Raw genomic sequence first — 7,414 nt, 5'->3', positions numbered from 1 at the left:
CAATATTATTATAGAGGTCAAAAACTAGGCAAGTGGAAAATTTGGCTGAGGGGGTTCGTTGAGCAAATATGGTTGTGAGGACATACAGGGTAGGTCAGTGTACATGGCAGGGTGGGGATTGTGTGAGCATGGGATAAGGGATTTATGGGAATGGGTAGGAATGAAGGTGGGGGCTAAGGTTATTCTTTAAAACATAAAGGATAATTTGAAGAACATTTTAAAATATACTGCTGTTCTGGCACAGTGGTCAGGTCACTGATCATGTGCAGTCATCTCTGGGATCTTGGCAAATACCTTTTGCTCAGAATATGCTCCTTTATTGAGATGTTCCTTTAATGGCTCTTCCAGATGAACAGATACATTTTACCTTGGACTCAGTAGGAACCTTCATTTTCAGCCATAGGATAGATAATTTGGGCATCCCTTCTTCACAGGTTTCTTTTTCCTCCAACTAATTCTATATTGCTAGGCATTATTCATCCAATCACAATTCAGAACAGCACAGCAGGATCTGGACAGCTGTACATATTCTCATGAAAAGAAGGAGTAACTCTCAAGGATCCAGGAAGGCACGCAGTTAATCCTCTGCAGCAGCTTACAGAGTCTGTCTCTGCTGACAAGGTCGAAGGCCTTGAAGATAATGATGACAATGAATTTCTTTACAGAGACAATGCAGAGCAGTCTGTGCTGTTTGTGGCACTTCTCCTGTAACTGCCAAAGTGAGAAGATCATGTTAGCTGGCCATCTGTCAGCTCTGAAGCTGCAGTGAGACTCAGAGTGAAACACCAAAGTATACAACCCAGTTACAGCTAATCGAGGAAAGACTTTTCTTGCAATACATAATAAAATTTACATTATTTGTTACAGCCAATGCGACTATTTTTGTATCTGCAACATCTTACTCTGATGTCCTGTAAAAAGTGGTGTCTCAGTGTTGAAAATTCTGTTGATGGCAGCATCAAGTTTCTTTTTATTCACACATGAGGTGTAAGCAACACTGGCTGGGCCAGCATTTGTTGCTGATCCCCAGTTGACCTCAAGAAGGTGATGGTGAGCTGCATTTACAAGATTGCTAGGTGTTCTGGGCCCCATGTCTAAGGATGTGCTGACATTGGAAGGAGTCCAGAGGACATTTGCAATTGAGATTTCAGGAATGAAGGGCTTGTCAGATGGGAGTGGTTGAGGACTCTGAGTCTGTACTGAATGGAGTTTAGAATGATGGAGAGGGGAGGAATCTCATTAATATTTACAGAATATTGAGAGGTCTGGATAGAGTGATGTGGAGAAGATTTTTTTTCAACCTAATAAGAAAGACTGGGATGCGAGTGAAGCCTTTGAGTGAAGGACCAATTCTTTTGAACTGAGATGAGGAATTTCTTCAGACATAGGGTGGTGAATGTATGGAACTCATTGCTACTGAAGGCTGTGGAGGCCAAGTCATTGCATGTTTTTAAGACCGAGAAGTTTAGATTCTTGATTAGTAACGGGATCAAGGACTATAGAAGAAAGCAGGGGAATGGGGTTGAGAAATGTATCAGCCATGATTGAATGATGGAGCAGACTTGAGAGGTTGAATGACCTAATTCTGCTCTGAGATCTTACGGCCTTATGTCTTGTATCATAGAATAGAATCCCTACAATTTAGAAACAGGCTATTTGGCCCAACAGGTCCACACCGACGAGTAACTCACCCAGACTCATTCCCCTACATTTCTCCTGACAAATTCATCTAGCCTACACATCCCTGAACACTATGGGCAATTTAGCTTGGCCAAATTTACATAATACACACATCTTTGGACTGTGTGAGGAAACTGGAGCACCTGGAGGAAACCCATGCAGACATGGGGAGAATGTGCAAACTCCACACAGACCCAAGGTCCCTAGCCCTGTGAGGCAGCAGTGCTAACCACTGACCCACCATGGCACCCATATCATTGCAGCCCATTTGCTCTAGGTAGATCCACAATGTTGTTAGGGAGTGAGTTCCAGGATTTTGAACCAGCAACACTGAAGGAACAGCAATATATTTCCAAGTCAGGGTGGTGAGTGTGGTTTGTAGGGGAACTTGCAGGTGGTGGCATTCTTATGTATCTGCTGCCCCTGCCCTTCTAAATGGAAGTAGTCGTGGACTTGGAAAGTACTATCAAAGGATCTTTGATGAATTCTGCAGTGTATGTTATTGACAGTACAACTGTTGTTACAGAGCAACGGTGGTGGAGGGAGTGGATGTTTGTGAATATGGGGCCAGTCAAACAGGCTACTTTGTCCTGGATGGTGTCAAGCTTATTGCTGGAGCTGCATTCATCCAGGTAAGAGGAGAGTATTCCATCATACTCCCGACTTGTGCCTTGTAGATAGTAAACAGGCTTTAAGAAGTGCCTCAAAGAATTGATTGTTGTCATCTAGGATGCAGGTAATTGTTGGGGCATGGATAAACAAGAGATGACATTGGTGCTCTGAAGGAAACAAGACTAGCTCAAAGTAAACCCTTAAAAGAGAAACATTGACAGGGAAAATCCCATAGTCAACCTGAGAGCAGTATAAGGATTTTACTAGGGATCATTGAACTCCCACCCACTACAGACTTACAGAGACTTCCCAGCATTAGTCAGCTTACAACCATGTAGCTGTAATGATAAGGAGATCAAGTTCCTTTGTATCTACTTTTGTCATTGGTTTATCTATCTTGTTACAAATGCTATGTGCATTAAAATATATCTCATATTTTAATGTTTTTTGGCAATATTGTATGCATATTATTCACCGATGTGCTGATGAGTTGATGTTCAAAAGAGTTGCAATGTTTCACATGGGACTCTGCTATTTGTGAATAGGGAGCAGGGGACTAAGTTTTCCAGATGAAATCCAGAAATGTAGAGGTTCTGCTGAAGTTAATGACAGGACCTCAAAACAATATTTTACTCTGTTTCCTGCCTAGCTGCTCTGTATTGGCTGGCTGCTGATGAGAAACCCTGGGTAGAAAGCTGAGGCAAGATCTGGGAACTGCCTTGACTTTGCAAAGGGGGCTGTTGGCCTGTCAAAGAAGATTTCCTTGGGGGAGTCAGGGGAAGTTTTCCTGACCCACCTGCATTGCTTTTAAAAGTAGCCCCTTGCTGGATCCAGCTGTTGCTGTCTCCTCTAAGTTGATTTGTTTCCCAAGCCTTCAAAGAACAGTCCACAGCCGTTATTTTTAAAATAGTTGTCAAAATATCAGGATAGAGTGCCACATTAAAATCTTATCATCACTGAGCTACCCCCCAAACCTGTAGCAGTGAAAACAGAAGCAAGTGTGTTCATGTTATGTTGAGGTCCAGTTTGAAAGATTTCCTGCTTTAACCGTTATTCCCAAACCCTTAATCATCAACCTTTGGTGTCACATATACTAAGCATGTGAGTTTTAAATTATGCATGTACTTTTCAAATGTTATGAAGGTTCCTTCCCCTAATAACCTTTAGACAGTGTGTTCCATAATCCCAACACCCACTGGATGAAAACATTTCCCTTTAAATCACCTCTCAACCTATCTCCTGCCTCATAAACTGATGTGTGCTATTTATGGACCCCTCAAATGGTGGGAATAGTGCCTGTTTATCTACTCCATCTTGATTTCTCATAATTTTGTATAATTCAACTTCTCAGCCTTTTTTGTTCCAAAGTAAACAACAGAGCCTATTCAATCTTTCTTCATAGCTATAATTTTCCAATGTAGCAACATGCTTGTAAATCTCTTCTGTACCCTCCTTAGTGCCACAGTTCCAGCTGTGGCTGTTAAATGCAGATGAGGAGAATTTTTTTTCATATGTAGGGTGTGACACATCAGAACCTAAGCATATTAAATATGAATTAACAGACAAACAATATGTCAGGTCTCAAGGTAAATTTCACCTTAACTTGTCAGCGCAACAAAGATACATCCCACATAGCAACAAATACTGCTTTGTGCCCTATACAAATATGGCACCACATGCAATATCACAATCAGTCTGACATGGTCAAATTGACACTTATGTTGGACCAGATGGCACAGCTTTCCGGAATTGCTATGCATTTGGCAATACCTGGTTTATGACCTGTTTGCCAGATATAACCTCTCAGTTCTATTATAGTGCTTGTGCTATTCACACCACATTTAGGATTAAGTTCATTGTCATTACCTTGTATTTAACTTTATCAAGAGCTTCTGGAATTCTAATTTTCTGTTTACTGCCAAACAGAACACCAACCATTTGATAGAACTTTGCAAATTTATCCTCGCATGAATTCTCTGTTCCTCCTTCTGTCTCTGTCTGCTTTCTCTTTGTGTCTGCCCCTCTGTGCTAATTGACTTCAGCCCCCAGATCCTCTGTGTGCAGCCTTCTTTTACATGTGAGTTCTCTTTTGTATCTGCCAAGTATACGGCTTCTTTCTTAATTTCCTTCTGACTGGTACTGCTTCTGGGTCAGAGTCCACAAGATCGTAATTGTTCCTTTCTACATTGATGGAGGCTCTTACCTGACCTTTGCAAACACTCTTAAAAACAACTACAGATGCCACCAGATATTTTAAGGAAATTACAATTTTCTTTACAGTATTGCTGTGGGTCAAAGATTGTCACATGGTACAAATTTGTAACCCTCCTGCTGTGCTGAAAACTCTGTAGCATTTGATTATTAGTTGTAAATATACCCAATACAACAAGTACACAAGTAATGTTTAATTATCAAGAGAACACGGTATAGATCTACAGAAAGGAGATGATATATCCAGGTTAGTGGATGTCAGTGAAGTTGCAAAAGCACCTTTGTGCAGTCAGTATTGTGAGCAGAGCAAATAACTTTGTGTGCTAAAAGGAAATCTAATCTGCCAATTAACAGCAGTTAATACTGTGAAAGACTGTGATGAATTATATGAGAGGAAGAAATGTCCAGTGGATAGCTATTCTTGTACATGATGTAAATAAAAGGAACTAATCAGAATGAAAGCAAAATCATTATCTTCAGACAAACAAGCAACACATAAGAAAATTAATTGCGTGAAAGAGCAGTTTGAGAGTGAGAATGATTCTTTAATAGAGGTGCTTCAGACAGAAAATCATGTTCAAGTTTATTGAAAGAAGTGTTCGTTTGGAACTAGCCACATGAATTCAATGCAATGTTATTTCACACAATTGATAAGGAGTTCAATACATGTTGGTCAAGCTTGAGACAAAAATGTTGATGAACTCACTCCACATGAATATAAAGATTATAGCTAAAGTTCAGAGTATAAAGTTCTAGAATAACAAAAAATGGCCAATCTATAAACCTTCAGCATAGCAGCTCCTTAGGGCAGATCAAAACACTGCAAGCAATCATTCGTAAGTAATATTCGAATCACACAAATGCCAGACAATGTCCATCTCCAATCAAATAGAAGCTAAACATTGTTCCTTGACATTCAATGACATTACCATCACCGAATCAATATCCGGGAGTTATCATTGACCAGAAACTGAACTGGGCTAGCCATACAAATGCAATAGCTACAAGAGTAGGTCAGAGATAGGAGCCTTGCAGCAAGTACCTCACTTCCTAACTTCCCAAAGTCTATCCACCATCCACAAAGCACAAGTCAGGAGTGTGACAGAATACTCCCCATTTGCCTGGATGAATGCAGCTCCAACAACATTCAAGATGCTTGATGCCATCCAGGACAAAGCACCCTGCTTGATTGGTATCATATCCATAACTACTTGCTCTCCCCAAGACTGATGCTTGGTCGCAGCACTGTTTATTATCAACAAAATGCAATGCAGAAAATCACCAAGGCTCATAAGATGCACCTTTCAAACCCATGACCACTTCCATCTAGGGCAAGGGCAACAGATATATGGGAATACCATTACCTGCAGCTTCCACTCCAAGCCACTCACTATCCTGACTTGGAAATATATTGCCTTTACTTCAGTATCTGGGTCTACCCACAGCATATAACCTGCAGCAGCTCAAAGAGGCAGATCATTACCACCTTCCCAAAAACAAACCAATAAATATTGGCATAGCTAGCAACATCCACATCCAATAAACAATTTTTTTTTAAATAACCTATAATTAACAAGCAAGTATTCTGATGCAAACTGACAGAAGAGTGAATCAGTCATACAAGACAAATTCTAATTATTCTTAATGACTAACTTTGTAATAAAGCTAAGTAGAATAGACAATGAATAACCTCTTCCAGGACAAAGCTATCTACTTCACTGGTAGCTGATCTGCCACCTTAAACTTGCTGCGGCTGGAGCAATATGGCCATACTGAGGTTAGGAACTGAATTTCTCAACCGAGCCCAAACTAAGTGTCAGTGAGCTGAGAAATTGCCTATATGCCTACAATCAATTTGCTGAATACCAGGTGTAGATTGGCAAGATGGTAATGGTCTGGATTGGAATTTTTAAAGTCATTCATGGAATATGGGTGCTGCTAGCGGGGAAACCATCCCTAGTTGCCCCTGAGAATGTGTTGGTGAACTGCTTTCTTGTACCGTTGCAGTCCCTTTGGAATTGATACATCCTCAATGCTGTTATGAAGGGAGTTCCAAGATTCTGTGGCTGGCACAGTGGTTAGCAGTGTTACTGCACAGTTCTAGGATCACGGGTTCACCTCCAGTCTTGACTGACTGTGTGGAGTTTGCATGTACTCCCCATGTTTTCCACCAGTGCTCTGGTTTCTTCCCACAATCCACAGATGTGCAGGTTAGATGGATTGGCCATGTTAAATTGCCCATAGTGTCCAGTGATGCACAGGCTAACTGGATTAGCCACAGTAAATGCAAGGTTATGAGGGTGCGCATGGGTCTGGGTGGGGTTCGTTTCAGAGGGTCAGTGCAGACTCAGTGGGCCAAATGGCCTCTACCTACATTATAGGGATTCTATGATTCTCTTTGACCTAGCATTTTGAATACAGGACATATTTGGGCAACTTTGACAATGTGGAGTATATGTCAATGTACAGATGGATGAAAAAGCTTGGCAGGGGCATTCAGAGTTGCCTGTATAAACTGTTGCCTCTGATGTTCACTATTTATCGATTTCTATTCAGCCATATGTTTTCCTGCTTTAAAACTTGTACCGATGCCCAAGACCTTTGAGTGACAGCCAAACACCTGTTTCACTGGTGTAAACCTTCAATCAATAGCTTAAGATATTTCAATGGTTTCAAGTTTGAAGGTTTTGATGATGCATTTCAACATAACAGTTGTGTTAGGAATGCTTGGCTGAGCTCCAAATTCCACTCATGGCTTCAATTCAACACAGACTGTTGAGACAGTTAGAGTCATAGAGATATACAAAATAGAATCAGAACCTTCAGTCCAACTTGCCCATGCCGACAAGATACCCTAAATAAATTTACTCTCACCTGCCAGCATTTGGCCCATATCCCTTTAAACCCTTCC

This window comes from Chiloscyllium plagiosum, unplaced genomic scaffold (assembly GCF_037043375.1).
Source record: "Chiloscyllium plagiosum isolate Xiang-an unplaced genomic scaffold, Cpla_swu_hap1 HiC_scaffold_1, whole genome shotgun sequence".
Classification (NCBI taxonomy): domain Eukaryota; kingdom Metazoa; phylum Chordata; class Chondrichthyes; order Orectolobiformes; family Hemiscylliidae; genus Chiloscyllium; species Chiloscyllium plagiosum.
This window is presented reverse-complemented; position numbering follows the sequence as displayed.